The sequence below is a fragment of the Strongylocentrotus purpuratus genome, unplaced genomic scaffold, assembly GCF_000002235.5.
Source record: "Strongylocentrotus purpuratus isolate Spur 01 unplaced genomic scaffold, Spur_5.0 spur5_contig_759, whole genome shotgun sequence".
NCBI classification, from domain to species: Eukaryota; Metazoa; Echinodermata; class Echinoidea; order Camarodonta; family Strongylocentrotidae; genus Strongylocentrotus; species Strongylocentrotus purpuratus.
The window spans coordinates 67565-85773 of NW_022145457.1; the positions used below are offsets into that span (position 1 = coordinate 67565).

Sequence of the window (18209 nt, forward strand, 5' to 3'; positions counted from 1 at the left end):
ACTGATTCAGACTGATTACTTGCACACTGTTCATATGTCATGTCCAAAAGATTTGCAGTACCTTTCCTCTCATCGTGATTTATCGTACCAGTCTCCAACGTGAGCCTACGTTTTTTTCCCTTTGGATCAACATGGTTTTGAAATGTTTCAGGAGACTTATCCACTACTTCATCAATTTCTTCCTCTATCTGCGACTTGGATCTACACTTCTTCAACACATGCTTTACTTTAACATCAGCCTGAATTGATGGACATGGCAAAGTTCTCTTTGACGTTCTATCTTCTTTAGTTGTTCTTGTCTGTTCTAATGAATTGAAATTGACAAAATCTACAGATTCAACAACATTAAAATGAACATTTCCTGTGTACAGTATATAAATTCCCTTATCAGATGTAACAATATTGATTCTTCCAGGTTTCTTTGCAGAGTACAATTGCCAACATGGTACTTGGTCATTGTATGAATAAATATCAGTATCGATTAAATTTGCTAAAGCGCTAATTTCAGTGTCTGTAGCCCACGTTCCGTCTTCCTTTATTCTACGTTTCAAAACATATTCTCTGACTGTTCTATATTCTTGCCTCAATGTATTACTAAACATGTCCTTGGTTTGCAATAAATGTTTCACAGTGGCATTTCTTAAAATTGCATGATTACGCTCAGTTCCAGAAATTACATAGGAAATTGCACGAAAGAAACAATTGCCATCACCAGTAATTTGTTTACTCTGTAAAGGAACTCCAATAGAGCTATTTCTATCTAACCTTGAATCACAGCCTTTGCCTATATATCTGATATTCAGTTTTGAACAAATGTTCCGTTTGTCATTATTCTGGAGGGGTACAAATTTGAAATCTTTATCTGGTCTATCACGTAATCCAAGATCTGCTACAAATTCAACTTCTGTTTCTGTTTCATCAGTACATGTGTACATATTAGCATCTATTGCCTTTTCAATGTCTTCATCTTTGATATTTGAATCTGAAGAAGATTCTAAAGGATTCCTTGAATGAGCATGATCATTAAATGACATATCAGTATCATTGTCTGTACCATCTTTTACTGTATCAAAGCTTCTATTCTCAGGTCATTGTCATACACTGCATCTTCTTGTACACCATCTGAAACATCTGAAAAATCATTTTTCATCATATCATCATTTTCCAATACCGATTCACAGACATTGTCTACTGGTTCATTTATGGGCATATCTTTTGGTCTATCACAAACATTCAAAGGCATATTGCGTTGTGGTAAAACACTTCTATCGCATAAATCACATCCAGGACTTGTGTCTGTATCACTATCAGATTCTATACAATTTCTTGCACACGAACGTTTCACTGGTATATGAACATCACTGCCACTATCATCGTCCGTTTCAATTTCCCCATTTTCATCAAAATTTGATTTCAACAGATTATTCTTTGAATCGTCCTGCACAACTCCATCTGAACCTTTGTTGTCTTTCATATTGCAAATATGCTGGTCTGAGTGTGTATCATTTTTACATGTATTTGTATCAAGTCCTTGGTCACCTGCATTCATCGATATCTTTGTATCCTGCTTCTCATTCTTTACTGCTAATTCTATTCCTTCATCTTTGTCAAATCTAATCTCCGATTTATCAGAAGAGTGATTTCCATCAGTACCTTTTTTCCCTTTGGAAGACTGACCTTTCTTGTTCCTTGCTCGACCTTTCTTGTTCTTTGCTTCTTTTTTCTTGCCACCAGCATGAACTCTGTACTTTCGCAAATCCTTGATCTGTTCAAAAAGATTACAAGTACATACATCGATATCAACACATGTATCTGTTCTAGATTGAGTTGGCAAATTGCTTGCTATGTCTGCCCAGGATCGTGTTTGTGCTGTTTCACTTTGCACACACATGTCATTATACAACTTCATTGCATGTGGGGACTGCACACTGTAGGCATATAAACCTAAAAGAGTTTCTGTGTAAGATTGAACACTGATATCTTTTTTCTCGGATTTCACCTTCTTTTCTTTACAATCAACTTTCTTTCGGTCTTCCTTTTTTTTTCTGCTATGGCTTTCATAGAATGTCTTCATTGCTTTGCCGATGTAAGTTACACCAGGTTCTAAGACTTTGCCATTCACCGATTTTCTTCTGATTTTCCTGTCTGTTTGATGATCATCTATTGATTTGGGATACAATTTTCTTGATTTTAGTTTCTCCACCCATTTCGTCTTCCTTGATTTCACAATTACCCAGTCATCCTCAAATTTTTCATTTTGCATCTCTTCGTGTTCTATTTGGGATGAATTTTCCATAGCCAAAGGATTATGTCTATCAGACTCATTTGTTTTCCTGTCAGTTATATGATGTTGTGTTCCTCTCAATCGATTGGTTTTCTTTCCCTTTTTACCATACCTCTTCTTTGATCTGCCACATTTTCTTTTGTTGGTCGTACTTGATAGGGTCCTTGATTGGTTCAAATCCAAGTAACAGTGTTCATCATGATCACCAAGAAGTTCGTATCTATTGAAATGAGAAGGGATGCATACTTGATCAAACATGCGATGAGCCATGTTGTTATTTCCACAAAATGAACAAATCCAGATCAATGTCAGGTCACTCAGTCTGTCTTCACAAGGGAATCCCATACATGTCACATGAAAATGCTTACTACAACAGTCACATCTTGCATCACTTTCATTTTCTTTGATTTCATTGTTACAGATACAGCATTCATTAAGCTTTGGGTTGGTCACCAATGCACAACTAGTCAGTATATTCATGATTTCATCAAGTGTTTTCTTAAATTCAATTGTATCCATCATGGTAAATTTTGCTTATATACTTGCAACAGTTCTGGTTAATAATTACAAGTCTACAATTAACGGTTCTGTAACTTTGATATATAATGTTCTGTATATATTCCTTACTCCAATAGTCTTTTATTTAAATATTCCTATTGTGAATTATGAAAAACTAATCCTTACTGATATTAAACTCTATGGTATTTCAATAGCCTAGCTTTATATACACTAGCTTGTACTGTGTTAAGGAGCTATAATGTTTTTGTCTCAAGATGGCGTTTTTTATTAAAATTATGAGTAGGTCATTAATAGCCTAAATGTATTGTAGGCCTATATAAGTTCCCAAATTGCTAATTTCTTTGTTACTCTCTCTCTGCAAACAGGTTCACTTTATATCCTGACCAAAATATCTTTCTTATTCTCTCTCAAATCAATCAACCTCACTTATATTTTTAAAACTATATATATATCCTGACCCAATCTTCTTTCTTACTCTCTCTGCAATCAAGCTTACTTTTATTTTTAAAATTCTGAACACTATATATCGAAGGATTTCTTTCCTTTTCTCTTTACAATCAACCACGCTCACTTTTCTAGGACTCTATATATTGACACAAATTTTTTGTGATTATGGTCTTATCAAGTTCTAGGAATTAGAATTAAATTGCTTTCTCGCTGTTGTTCTTCTTTTTATTTCAGTTTGCTTTTAATTCCTTTTAGAAACTGCCAATAATTTCTTTCTAATTTACAGTAATTATGTCTTCTAAAATGGCAATACAGTCTTTCAAACTTGCAATATTGCCTTCTTCACACTATTTTGTTCAATCTTCTTTATTCTTTGCTGTGTATACGCTCTTTTTACTTTCCCAAGATTACTAATACTACTGTTTTGAATTCTAATAGAGGTCTTATCAAGTTCTAGGAATTAGAATTAGATTGCTTTTTCTCTATTGTTCTTCTTTTTTTTTCACTTTGCTTTTAATTCCTTCTAGAAACTGCCAAGATTTTGTTTCTAATTGACAGCAATTTTGTCTTCTAAAATCGTAATACAGTCCTTAAAACTTCCAATATTATCTTCAACGACTACTTTCCAATCTACTTTACTCTTTAAAATGTATACCTCTTTTTTTCTTTCCCAAGATTTACAATATTACTGCTTTCAACTGTAATTATGGTCTTATCAAGTTCCAGGAATTAGAATTAAATTCCTGTTCCTCTATTATTCTTCTTTTATTATTTCAGTTTACTTTTAATTCCTTCTAGAAACTGCTAATAATTTCTTTGTAATTGACAATAATTATGTCTTCTAAAATGGCAATACAGTCCTTCGAACTTCCAATATTTATCTTGAACGACTACTTTTCCAATCTACTTTACTCTTTAAAATGTATACCTCTTTTTTTCTTTCCCAAGATTTACAATATTACTGCTTTCAACTGTAAGTATGGTCTTATCAAGTTCCAGGAATTAGAGTTAGATTCCTTTCCCTCTACTGTTCTTCTTTTTATTTCAGTTTACTTTTAATTCCTTCTAGAAACTGCCAATAATTTCTTTATAATTGACAATAATTATGTCTTCTAAAAATGGCAATACAATCTTTAGAAATATTCTGTTCCAGTTTTGATTCGATTCAAGATTTCCAGATTCAAGTTTCATTCAGTATGTTTCAGATTCAAGGTTCAAGATAGTTCAAGTTCAAGTGCTAGTTCAAGTGTAAGTTCAAGAGCAAGTTCAAGTGCAAGTTCTTTGGAGAGTTCAAGATAGTTCAAAATAGTTCAAGATAGTTCAAAATAGTTCAAGATAGTTCAAGATAGTTCAAGTGCAAGTTCAAGTTCAAGTGCTAGTTCAAGTGCAAGTGCTAGTTCAAGTGTAAGTTCAAGTGCAAGTGTAAGTTCAAGTGCAAGTGTAAGTTCAAGTGCAAGTTTAAGTGCAAGTTCTTTGGAGAGTTCTTTGGAGAGTTCTTTGGAGAGTTCTTTGGACAGTTCTTTGGAGAGTTCTTTGGAGAGTTCTTTGGAGAGTTCTTTGGAGAGTTCTTTGGAGAGTTCTTTGGAGAGTTCTTTGGAGAGTTCTTTGGAGTGTACCACCCTCGGTCCTGCAAAAGACAGAAAGGAATAGAAAAAAAAATTAATTAAATTCAATAGACACGTCTGGGCAATTCTTGAGAAATCATCAAGGAGCTCGTAGGATAGAACCTTGTGGTACACCATTTGTTATAGACAAAAAAATTGAGGAATTATTATTATAAACTACATATTGAGATCTATTAGAAAGATTACTTTCAAACCAAAATGACAGACAAATTTTAGTGTTGTTGTTGTAGTTTCCGAGTGGTGAGTCAACACACTGATTACTGAGCTGGGAGACATTGCCAGGCATAGCGCCATAAATCGAAACTAAAAAAAAAAAAAAAAAAAAAAAATTACTCTTTCGCCGCATAGGCCGCACCCCGACTTTTTGATATTTTCTCTTCCAATAATACTGCGGCCTTTACGCCGGCAAATACGGTAGTCACATTACCCAAAATTAGCCTGCTCGGCGGCCGAGCGGCGAGTTTTTAGCCAATTTTGCCCGGTCACCGCTCGTTTTTAAGGCATCGCTCGGTCGCTGCTGAAGTTTTAGCGCGGAGTTAAAATTCGGGCGGCGCCTGCTCACTTTCACTCGCCGCCCAGACTACGCTCGGCGACCGGGTGGTCGCCGCCCGGACGCCGGCCTAATCGAGCGTGCACCGTCGAGCGATTTAGGTCAACAATCGAAGCCCCTAGGTCAAAGGCTGTCGAGCAGTCGCCGCCCGGTCGCCGCTGGAAGATTAGTCGGTCACTGGGCGGCGAGTCCAAAATAGGTCGGCAGCCTTTGACCTAGCGCCTTCGATTTTTGACCTAAATTGCTCGGCGGCGAACGCTCGATTAGTTCGGTGCCCGGGCGGCGAACGGCCAGGCACCGAGCGTATTTTGGAGCTCCGCCGATCACTGGCCGGCCGCCGGGCAATTTCTTTAAAATCAGCCGGGGGCTGGTGGGAGACCGCCCGGCAATCGGAGGGTCACCGGTCGGTCACTGCCAGGACACCGCGCGAAAAAGCTCCGCGATTTCGCCCAGTTTTTACCTAAAATCGCTCGGCGACCGGTCGCCGCCCGGACGCCGGCCTAATCGAGCGTGCACCGTCGAGCAATTAAGGTCAAAAATCGAAGCCCCTAGGTCAAAGGCTGTCGAGCAGTCGCCGCCCGGTCGCCGCTGGAAGATGAGTCGGTCACTGGGCGGCGAGTCCAAAATAGGTCGGCAGCCTTTGACCTAGCGCCTTCGATTTTTGACCTAAATTGCTCGGCGGCGAACGCTCGATTAGTTCGGTGCCCGGGCGGCGAACGGCCAGGCACCCAGCGTATTTTGGAGCTCCGCCGATCACTGGCCGGCCGCCGGGCAATTTCTTTAAAATCAGCCGGTGGCTGGTGGGAGACCGCCCGGCAATCGGAGGGTCACCGGTCGGTCACTGCCGGGACATCGCGCGAAAAAGCTCCGCGATTTCGCCCAGTTTTTACCTAAAATCGCTCGGCGACCGGTCGCCGCCCGGACGCCGGCCTAATCGAGCGTTCACCGTCGAGCGATTTAGGTCAAAAATCGAAGCCCCTAGGTCAAAGGCTGTCGAGCAGTCGCCGCCCGGTCGCCGCTGGGAGATCAGTCGGTCACCTGGCGGCGAGTCCAAAATAGGTCGGCAGCCTTTGACCCTAGCGCCTTCGATTTTTGACCTAAATTGCTCGGCGGCGAACGCTCGATTATTTCGGTGCCCGGGCGGCGAACGGCCAGGCACCGAGCGTATTTTGGAGCCCCGCCGATCACTGGCCGGCCGCCAGGCAATTTCTTTAAAATCAGCCGGTGGCTGGTGGGAGACCGCCCGGCAATCGGAGGGTCATCGGTCGGTCACTGCCGGGACACCGCGCGAAAAAGCTCCGCGAATTCGCCCAGTTTTTACCTAAAATCGACCGGCCACCGACGGGAAATCGACAGGTCACCGCCCAGGCATCGCTGGGGCTCTACAGCCTGCTCGACTTCTCCAACAATCTATCATTTGCACTAGGTGTTTAAAAACAAACAAACTTGTTCTTCTTTATCAACTCCTTACATAATTCAAGGATTCTCTTCAAATTTTGGCAACACCCAATGGAAGAGTATTGAGAATTGTCCACAAAATTATGTTACATACCTACGGAAGTGTCATAGAAAATTTCATTAAGCCATAGCTTTCCTATTCCGCGTTCAATTATGTTCCCAATTATGGAGATCTGTTTCATTCCATTGTAGCTTTATTTTAAAAACTACTTGACTTTAGCCTTCTTAAGCAGATCAACTTACTCTCTGCAACTCTCAGCAATCTTGAAAACAGTCAATAACCTGAAAGAAAAAAAGAAAAGAAGAAAAACAATTGCATTTCATAAAATACCAATATGATTATATTACAAAAATAAATACAAATAGTGAGCCCTCATTCAATGCTTAAAGATACTATGTCCCTTTTGCAGCCACAATCAAATTCTGTAGAACTTTATAGGAATTATGAATATGTCATGTATGTCCTATCTGTGAAGTTTAAACGTTAGCAGTGTCCTAATATTCAAATTATGCAAAGAAACCCGTTTACTTGCTACATTAGCTTCACTGTCAGACACTATTGAGTGACTCACTAGCTTTTTTCTTCTTTGGAAATAACATACATGTACATAAAATGAGCTGTAAAGGGTATATGAGCATTTGTCAACATCAATATCCCACTTCTGCTTGTAATGGCCAAAATTAAACTGATTGAATCTTTGCGCAGCATAAAATGTACGACCATTCGGTACAATGGTCTGAAAATCAGACCATTACTTACTGGCTCTATAGCTCTTAAGTCGATTTGACAACTAATAGTCGTTATTTTCCAACTTAAAGACATTTTCAAGCCCCCCTTTTTTTAGGGAAGTTCTAAATTAGTATTATCTTTCAAATGCTGTTGAAATTTAACCTTTTCATTTTGTTGGCCTGCAAATGGGACATAGTACCTTTGAAGGCAAAGACCAGTTTTGGTCATGCGATTGCATTGTGAAAAAAACGTTGTGGAATCGATCAGAAAAGGTTGCTCAGCTAGCATATAAGTATTGGTGTGATCTGGATCATCAAAATGATGAGATTTGACCCAGTCTTGGTAAAGTTACAAGCACTGTACACAGAAAGATGTATGTGGGACTACGCGACACACACAGAATAATAATTATTTAACTTTTGATTAACACAATAAGACTAACTAGATGGAACTTAGACTGCGTGCAGTCGAAAATGATGCCTCCGCTATAGAGCGATTTTACAAACCAAATCGGAAGCAATTTTTAATATTCAAGTTTGATTGTAATCCATTATCAAGTTTGATTGTAATCCATTATCAGGTTCTCAGAATATTTTGATTACAAGCTATTTCAGTTTGAGAGTAATGCCTCTGGCTACTTTGTAGTGGAGGCATGAAAATCGAGAATGATCTTATCTGTTTGGATTGAAATCAATCATATTGTGATGATAATTTTCATCCATCAAAGTCCTTAGTAACTACCGTTCCAAAGATGGTGAAAATAAACAAGACATACCTCCTCGTCCCCTTCCTCCGCCGAATTCTCCCCTTCCGCGTCCACCGCCGCCTCGTCCACCGAAACAGCGTCCTCCTCCTCATCCACCAAATCCACCTGTAACAAACATTGTATGTCTAGTTAGAATCCACTGTATCGTATTTGTATAATAATTAAAATTATATTATTAAAGGTATAGACCAGTTCTGGTCATGCAATTCAATTGCATTGTGAAAAGAAACGTTGTGGAATCGATCAGAAAAGTTTGATCATCTATAAGTATTGGTGTGTACTGCAAGGTTCTGGAATCATCAAAATGATACAAAATTTTGCCCAGTTTTGGTAAATTAAAAGCACTGTACACAGAAAGATGTATATGGGACTATGTGATATCTATCCAGGCCGAATCTATATTTTAACTAGATGGAATTCGACTGCGTGCAGTCGAAAATGATGCCTCCGTCATAAAGCAATTTTACAAACCAAGACAGAAGAAATTTTTCGAATTCAAATTCAATTGTAATCCATTAACAGGTTCTCAGAATATCGTGATTACAAGCTATTTTTGCATACATAATGAGCCCATGACCTTTGACCTTATGAACCAAGAATTTACTCAGTTCATTGGCTCTGCAAGTAACATACATGACCTAATTTTGTCAGGAATCCATCGGTTGGTTCTTGAGATAACGCGATCACAAGCTGTTTTTGCATACATAATGTGCGCTGTGGCCTTTGACCTTTGACCTCGTGACCCCAAAATTTAATCAATTCATCGACTCTGCAAGTAACATACATGACCTAAGTTTGGCAGCAATCCATCAATCGGTTCTTCAGATAACGCGATCACGAGCTGTTTTTGCATACATAATGAGCCCTGTGACCTTTGACCTCGTAATCCCAAAATCTAATCAGTTCATCGGCTCTGCAAGATACATACATGACCAAAGTTTGGCACAAATCCATCAATCGGTTCTTCAGATAACGCGATCACGAAAACGGGACGTACGTACGTACATACAGACGGACGGACAACCCGAAAACATAATGCCTCCGGCTACTTCGTAACGGAGGCATAACAATCAGGGTTTCATTCTCCTTTAAATGAAGTTGGGTGGGGTGGGGCAAGAGGTGGGACACATCACACACAGCACAAACCCATATCCATCGTAATTAATCATAAATTCATCAGATCATTAACAATTGTTATGCTTGGGGACTTCTCGCTCAGCCAAATTGAACAGCCAAATCTTGCACAATCTAATTTTCATACCCTGTACAAAAGTGGCCAGTGCTCATCCAAGTATGAATTATTATCACATGTGTTGGCATCATATGATAGACAAGAGCTTCACCCATCCATACATATGACAATTTCCCGAGAATGTTTCACATTTTTTATTTATTTGGCAGAATATTTAAAAGTTTCAACTTTGATTTTTTTAGACACTCGGTATACCTACACTCCAAAAACTTTCTTCCGTCAAAGTCCAAAGCCCCTGTCAAAGTCCAAAGCACCTGTCATCAAAACAAAAAATAAAAAGTACAAGTAAAACATGACAAAAATATAAAAAACAAACAATTAAATAAACCAAGTTAGATTGCATCACAAATTCAACTTTGGTAACAACTAATTTGCATACTTTGATGTCACTCAAACATTTCATAATACAGTCCAACCTCATTATAACAATTCAGTATGTCATACATATCAACCATCAAGGCCCCATTGCATAAAACTATCGTATCTTTACAATTAATGATATCTCTACAAACTATGGTAAATACCATTGATTTCTTGATTTTTATTAGCTAAGCAGTGTTTGCAGAGATACCATTAATTGTAAAGATACAATAGTTTTATACCACAGGGCCCTGGACTTGACAAAACACTACCTACCGTATGTACTTTTGATGCTAAATTAACATGCTACAATTGATTTTTCCCCAAAGGTCACCTACATTAATTATCCATCCTGATAGGTTTCTTTCAGATAGCATGAGGGCAGTACAAATATGTATCAAGATTCCATTCATTCTTTTGGAAGCCACCTAGCCATCATCAAAATTGTATTAAAAAAAAGAAGAAAAAAAAGAAAAGAAAGGAGGCCCCCCCCCCCCCCAAAATGAAGCGGGCGGGGACGCTAAACATGTAAAAAAAAATTAATGGCCTAACTCAAATCTTTTGGGACCCATAAAATAGCTTTAACTTAGACAAATTTTGATTTAGGACGATCATAAAATAATAGGACAAAACAGGTTGGGCTACGTGTAGACTTTCAACCATAGCAATTTTTGACTTATCCAAGTTCGACTAAGGCAAGGTCAGCTGTACTATATGTATTGCATTGGACTAAAATCAAAATACATCTATCATTTGCACTAGGTGTTTAAAAACAAACAAACTTGTTCTTCTTTATCAACTCCTTACATAATTCATGGATTCTCTTCAAATTTTGGCAACACCCAATGAAAGAGTATTGAGAATTGTCCACAAAATGATGTTACATACTTACGAAAGTGTCAAAAATGTTATATAGAAAATTTCATTAAGCCATAGCTTTCCTATTCCGCGTTCAATTATGTTCCCAATTATGCAGATCTGTTTCATTCCATCGTAGCTTTAATTTAAAAACTACTTGACTTCAGCCTTCTTAAGCAGATCAACTTACTCTCTATTAACAACTAATATCAACTTACCGGTACTAACCAAGTCTCTAAAGAACAGTCAAAACTGAAATACAAATAGAAAAAAAAACAAAAAAACAATTACATTGCATAAAATTCCAGAAATGAACATATCACAAAAATAAATACAAATGGAAATAATGAGGCCTCATTCATAATGCTGAATTACATAAATACAACGGCCCGTATTCTGAAGTTGTGTCTAACATAGGTTGCGTTTATCTAGCAAATTTTTGGCTAGAATCAGGTTTCTCAAACGTCTTTCAGGCAAATTTAGAAGTAGATAAACGCAAAGCCTTTTTCAAACGTCTTTAGATATGGGCATATCAAAAGACGCAAAAAGGTGCGTTTTGTATGTGACATACAGCCAGAATCACGTTTCTGAGAGATCGATAAACGCAAAGCTGTTTTGTACCTCACATACAAATAGGACCACACAGGTGTTGTGTACAAGCATACGTGTGAAGTTGACCTCCGAGAAACTGTCTGCTTCCCGGGTCAAACGGAGCTGAGCAGCTGCGAAGAGACAAGGCCTTTATTGTGAATCGTGAAGTGTAGATAAACGCGACATCCCGCAAATCACGATCGTATAGTGGGGTTCGATAGTGGGGTTCGATAGTGGGGTACGATATGTACATATCTAATGGCAAGCCTAGATAAACGCGCCCTTAGTCATGTCTTAAGTTAAACGACTGTTTAGTTAGACACGACTTTAACGCGAGGTCATGTCTAAGTCCTGTTTAACTAAATTTTGTATTCTGAAGTAGTGTCTAAGTCTTGTCTAACTAAACAACTGTTTAAGTCCTGTCTAAGTCGTGTTTAACTAAACTGTTTAAGTTCTGCGCAAGTCGTGTTTAACTTTTAGTCATGACTTCTGCGCATGGCCAATAGGCGTTAATTCTGACGATAGACCCAATGCGCATGCATGCGCGCACCGGATAAATAAATTAACGCGCACAGCTAGCTGTGTGCGTGCTGGTACCATGGTGATGTGATCGTGACGTAATGACTAGACTGCATGTACTGTGTACGTAGTACATATGTACTGTACGTACTCAGACCTGCCAACCTCAAGAGTTCAAAAACTGTATTCTTTAATCCCAAAAGTTGTATTTTACTGACAAAAGTTATATTCTTAAAAATAAACACGGACTGTGACATGATGGATCAATGCCTCTTACAGTTCCTACAAACAGGAAGAAAATTTGTTATGGATCATTGGCTGAATATGCATGATTTTGTCACGACTGGTGTGTTCAATGAACCAATGAACATCCCCAAATGGCCGATGTGAGATGCTTGTAGGATACTTTAGAGGTCAGAATGGGCATTTTGCCATTAGTAATGGCACACACACAGAATTTTTAAAAAATATATAAAAAAAAAAAAAAATTAGGGCGCAATTTCCCCCCCCCCCCCCCTTTTATTTTACTTTTGCCTTGGATTTAGGCCTGTTTTGACTTTTGGATTTTATAATGAAGCCAGGAATTTCAGCTGTCTGATGTGGACTCGTCTCTAGACCCACTGTATGGATTTTATTTTTAATCAAGGCAATGAATCCCATTGACTTTTTGGTAAGCCTGCAAGGTCTTAGTAGGGAGGCCAATGCCCGGGCGTAAGGCTTCTACGCCTACGATTTGTGCGCTCGTCGTCCAAGTCAGAAAATTACCAGAAGAAAAAAAAGGGGAAAAAAAAGAAAAAAAATATCTATGGAATAAAATGTATAACAAATACACAATTACACACTCCACAACATACCTATAATCTCGGATCTGTAACGGTCTTTCACCATTTATTGACGATCTTCCAGATTTTGACATATTTTAATCCATTAATTGGGCTAGCAGACGAAAATAACGGACGCACAAGAGAAACTAGAAGGGTCCTAGAGGGCGATGAGGTTAGCTCACTAAAATCCTTCTCAATGACTGAAGGTAAAGCCTAAAAATATGGAATCAATTTAATATCAAAGAACTTTTGATAGAGATTAACATATCAGATGTGCACAAATGTCACTTTTAACAACTAGAAAATATAAAGAAAAAAGATTATATCTTTTTAATTGCAGATTTTTACAAACTGCACATTCGAAGGTAGATAGAGTACGATGTTTTTGTCAATCTTGCGTCGGTTTGAGCCCCATAGCTAGAGCCATCTCAAATTGAGAAGAAAAACTGTGAACAGAGACCTCATTGTTCCAGCCCCAAATAGAAGTCTTGCGACATCATTATATGAATATGTATGAGCTCCGGTCTCATCGCGCGCAAAACAAATTTGACGTAGTCTCACACATAGTACCTTATTCTCAGCACTAGACACCAGTGTCGTGCAGTAATGTATGAGAAGTGTAACAAAAGACATTTCAGTAAAAAAAAAAAAGTCTATGTGAGCAGTCTATACTCCAATTGAGAAGTGTAATGAATGCCATGATTTGAACGTGTGTGTTTTAGTGTAGGATATCATCATATGGTTAGTGAGAGAGAGAGAGAGGGAGAGAAATATCTCCGTAAGTAGTACACGTCTATCAATGCGTGCAGTCATGTTTGATTCCGTATTGTGATCGCTACAAGTGCAAGTTGGATTTATCGATCGATGATAATGCAGTGTCAGATCTTTACTCATGAGGAAATAGTAATTGGAATACATCGCAAAACTAAGGTAGACCTCTAGGCCTAGATCTATTTATTTATTTCAATTACTTTCTTAATTTACAATGAGTGGCTTTCGAGCTTTCTCTCTATCATGTTTTGACCCTCCATGCCATGGCTAGCATGGCTCGATTGCGGTTTGCATGCAATTACCGTACCTGAATGAATGTACTTTCGCGCGAAGTTTTGAACTTGTTGTCCGGGCAATGACCATGATGACACGCCCATTCCCTCGGGCCTGTCTAATTCTCAACGTAATTGAAATTGATTGTTTCAAGGCTCGTCTTACGGACGGCCAGGCGCGCGCGTAGAAGGAAATGTATAATTATGAGCTGGATATCTCCTATTTTATGGACATTCTGGAGTCGGCAGATGGGTGAGTTGTCTTAGTGAAAGTAAATGCTTTCTTTTAATCTTAGTTTTATTATAAACAAAGTAGGCCTAGTAATTAAAAAGTTAGATTTGGGCATTGGCCTCCCGCGCTAGAGTAGTTCCGTATCCATTTTTTTAGCAGTTTAATAATCCATTCTTAGGCTTAGCAAAGGAATTTTAGCCCAATTTGTTACTAATTTGAATCATAATCATGATATAGAGGTCTAGGGCCTATTGCATTTTCCACCTGAATTTGGATCACATCCGACATCGGGAAACCTCCGTTTAGTTTAGGGCTTCGATGTCGACGTCGTTGCTCAGTACCATCTCTACGCTATAGCTCTGCACCTCAAACTGAAGCTATCAGTCCAAAATTATGCACATTTCTCGCATGCACGATACCATAAACCATACGAGAAGTTTGCATAATTTTGGACTGATAGCTTCAGTTTGAGTTGCAAAGCTATCTAGTCTAGATCTAGCGTAGAGACGGTACTGAGCGACAACATCGACATCGAAGCCTTAAAGTTTAAACGGAGGTTTCCTGATGTCGGATGTGATCCAAACTAGTCTATGTCTAGGTCTAGATCAAACTTTTAGACCTATGGCTATGAATTAAAATTAGTAAAAAATTGGGCTAAATTTCCTTTGCTAAGAATGGATATGAAACTGCTAAAAAAATGGACACGGAACTACACTAGCGCCGGCCTCCCTATACACAACGCCGCAGCAACAATTATAAACCTCTGAGTCTGCTCTGTACGGTAAGCGGTACAGGGGTGTGTTTTGACTAACGTGTGGCTGCAAACATGACTTTCCATGCAGCATAATGAGAAGGAAATCTCGAATAATCAACTTACCTAAACGACGTGTACAACTAAGGTCAAGATTCGGCTTCACAAGGCAAGATTTTGTCCAAGAGACAAACCACAAAGTGACGATCGTGCGTTGATCCTGGCCGGAATCACGTAGATTATTGGTATCCGAAAAAGGCCAATTTAACGGTGCCAATTTAATGACGACTTTATGAAACTAGCGATTCATTATAGTGTAAAAGGCATGGAGATTGTCGCCGAATGCGAATCCCACTGGTGCGAAAGAGCATTATTCTAAAAACGTATCCGAAGTATATTCATTTTTTTTACAGGACAAGTTACGTAGTCTCTCATCCAGGGTCATTATTATATTTTTGTTTCTAAATTTTTCCTTTCTTGTTTGCTTCAGAGTTAGAGTATTTTTCGGATTTGTGTTGACCATCGGTCGAGTGCTGTAATAGTAAACAAATCCTGGCTTCATGCACGGTATCAGGGGCGGGGGGGGGGGGGGGGGGGGGGGGGGGGGGGGGGGGGGGGGGGGGGGGGGGGGGGGCAGGGGGGTGGGGCGGGGGGGGGGAGGAGGCGGGGAACGTTTTTTTTTGGGGGGGGGGGGACACGTCTCCCCTCATTTTTTTAAAGGGGGATCGTCCCTCCCCCCCTCAAAATTTGAAAAAGTGCCCCCGAAAAAGGTAGCAAATACTAAAGACTGCAACAAACTTAGGTTCTGGAGGGCCCAAAAGTGCAGCGTTTAGACAAATAAAAATGCAAAAATCTTTTCACTCGGAAGCTACGTTCCCTTGCATAATAACCTTCTAAAATTAATGTACAAGTAAATACTGAGCAAAACGAAGTGTGAAAAAAGTTTATTGCTTGTTTTTTATACTATAGTTTTGCTAAGAAATGTAATTTTTTAATACAACCAAAACTTCAAAAATCTGTAAGGCGCAGTCCCTCTCATTCACTACGCTCCCTCGCAATTGCGTATTGATGGGGGGGGGGGGAGCTTTGGGGAAGTCCCCCCTCAAAAAATGTCATTCAAACGTGGTTTATTTCTAATTCGATACCAGTGATTTACAAATGTTGCTGAAATGGCATTTTCCCTGACCTTCCGGGGGCTCTGCCCCCTGGACCTCACCAAGGGCCCTTAAAGCAGCCCCTGGTTGCTAATCTGACCGTAATTAAATGCCTAAAATTCCTGAGCTTCGGGGGCTCTCCCCTGGACCCCCCATGGGCCCTAAGGCGGCCACTGGATGCTCTTCTGATCGTAATGTAATGCCTAAAACCCTGAGCTCCGCCCCCTGGACCCCACTCCAATTAGTGACCTGCATGTCAGTGCATGTCACAAATAAGGTATCGAAATATGCTCATCTGACCGTAATTAAATGCCTAAAACCCCTGAACTTCCAAATTTAATGCCTAAAACCCCTGACCTTCCGGAGTTTCATAGGGCTCCGCCCCTGACCCCCCTGCCGGGCCTCTGCTCCTTGACCCCACGCCATGCAATTTACGGTCCACTTGCTTCGCTCGGCTTGATCTACCTGATCGTAAATACTTTAGCCAGGACCTGCGTAACATGTAAGAGTGATGGTGATGCGGATTCTTTTCTGCCCCCCCCCCCCCCCATTACGCCACTGCTCCCTCGTCCCTCGCATTTTGCCCCCCCCCCGGTCGTGAAAAGAAATCGCCGCCCCTAGCCGCACGGTATGCACCATTATCAAATTCGATCTAAACAAAATAATGTCACTGCATCATTCTAAATTCAGTCAGCCTCTTTTGGGCTGCCACGCAAAATAATGTGGAAAACTTTGCGACATTTTAGTCAGGATGTTAAAGCCCGTCTATACTAGTTTGGCCAGGGGGGGAGGGGGGGGGGTTAGACCACACAGCGTGGTCACTGACAGGTGGCTATCTCATCAACTCAGCTCTCGATTAACATAAGAGGATCATGGGTGACCAACGGGCACCCGGCGTTTAGGCGTTGTTTTCTCTCCAGAGGGCCAATTAGCTACAAGTAGTACAGTGGGGATTTTAAAAACAGAAATAGCACGTATTAATATTTGTTCTTCTTCTAATTCTGATATTTACTTCAAGCTTGCTAATATAAACATTATTATTTATATTCCCGATTTCTTTAGATTTCTTTGGATATATTGTTGTTGATTCTTAATTTGAGAAAAGGGTCATTATTCATAAGGGTCATCATTCATATTTAAGGACCCCGATTCATAATCGAAAATGAGGGTTGCTATTCATAATATGAGAAGAGGGTCGTACTCGCTATAATACAAAATCGGGTCGAAATTCATAGGCCTAAGGGTCCCTATTCATAATACAAAATAAGGGTCGCTATTCATAATACGAGAAGAGGGTTGCTAGTCATAAAAATTACATAGCAAACAAAATGATAAGAAAGGGAAAAGTTGGCTGTGGCGTAGCTCTGGGGGGGGGGGGGGGGGACGACACATGGCCCCGAATATTTGTCGAAAACATTATGAACATTTACTTTCGTGACAGGACGAGATAGTTTACAAGCAAACCACCTCATCAGGCCCATAGAAATAAATATGAATGTCTGACATCTGAATGTCCGAGTCGTCATCATAAGCGTAAAACGCGAGGGGTAATATTTCATAATGTAGATGTGTTTGTTTTATAATGATCTATCTTGTTTAATGACAATTCACGTCAGCCTTACTCCTCGTTTGTTTTGTTCCCTTTATTGTAATTTTTTATTTTGATTTGGCTATTTAATGTCATTGACTCTTTATATTTTGTGTGTGAACCTGTATGGATGCATACGTGTATTTGAATAATTATTACGTGTATTTTATCAGTTGCTTAGGATTTATCAGGTCTCGAATTAATTAATATTAACTTTCCTGAACCTGCATGCACATTTGTATTTACATTCCGTTTTTTTTTGTGTGTTTGTTATGTATTCATCATTATATCCTGCCCCCTTGTTGCTACGAGGAGGGCTAGATATCCCACCCCAATTAAAAACAAAAACAAATTCATCACGGCATTTATTTTTATTTATTTTTCGCACTAGACCTTATCAAAACCTCCTGACCCATCACCACAAGGCGTCGCTAGACCTTTTTCAAGGGGGCGGAGAGGGGGGGGGGTGTAGGGGCCACCGATTATCGACAAAACTAGCCTCCAATATTATTACCGACAAATATACTAATGCCAATGTCCCAATGTCAACACATTTCACCCTATAAACACGGGGCTAAGAGCTAAACTATTTTTCAGTGCGAAAGCTTTGACATATCATTATATTGTTATAGAAAGAAGACGATTCGTTATACCTTTC

At 39.5% G+C, this 18209-nt stretch overlaps 2 long non-coding RNA genes across 3 annotated transcripts; both read right to left on the reverse strand.

Moving 5' to 3' along the window:
- Positions 1-1083: 1083 nt before the first annotated feature.
- Positions 1084-4552, reverse strand: LOC115919391. Of its 2 annotated transcripts, none has more exons than XR_004061829.1 (3): positions 2397-4552; positions 1678-1765; positions 1084-1131 (listed from the first exon to the last, which is right to left on the reverse strand). It is a non-coding gene; the product is annotated as an uncharacterized LOC115919391 (long non-coding RNA). The 2 variants fall into 2 exon arrangements; XR_004061835.1 differs by having other exon boundaries at positions 1117-1131; positions 1654-1765.
- Positions 4553-4858: 306 nt separating this feature from the next.
- Positions 4859-15017, reverse strand: LOC115919412. The gene is made up of 6 exons (XR_004061846.1): positions 14936-15017; positions 11068-11101; positions 9831-9885; positions 8389-8484; positions 7127-7165; positions 4859-4877 (listed from the first exon to the last, which is right to left on the reverse strand). It is a non-coding gene; the product is annotated as an uncharacterized LOC115919412 (long non-coding RNA).
- Positions 15018-18209: the final 3192 nt, after the last annotated feature.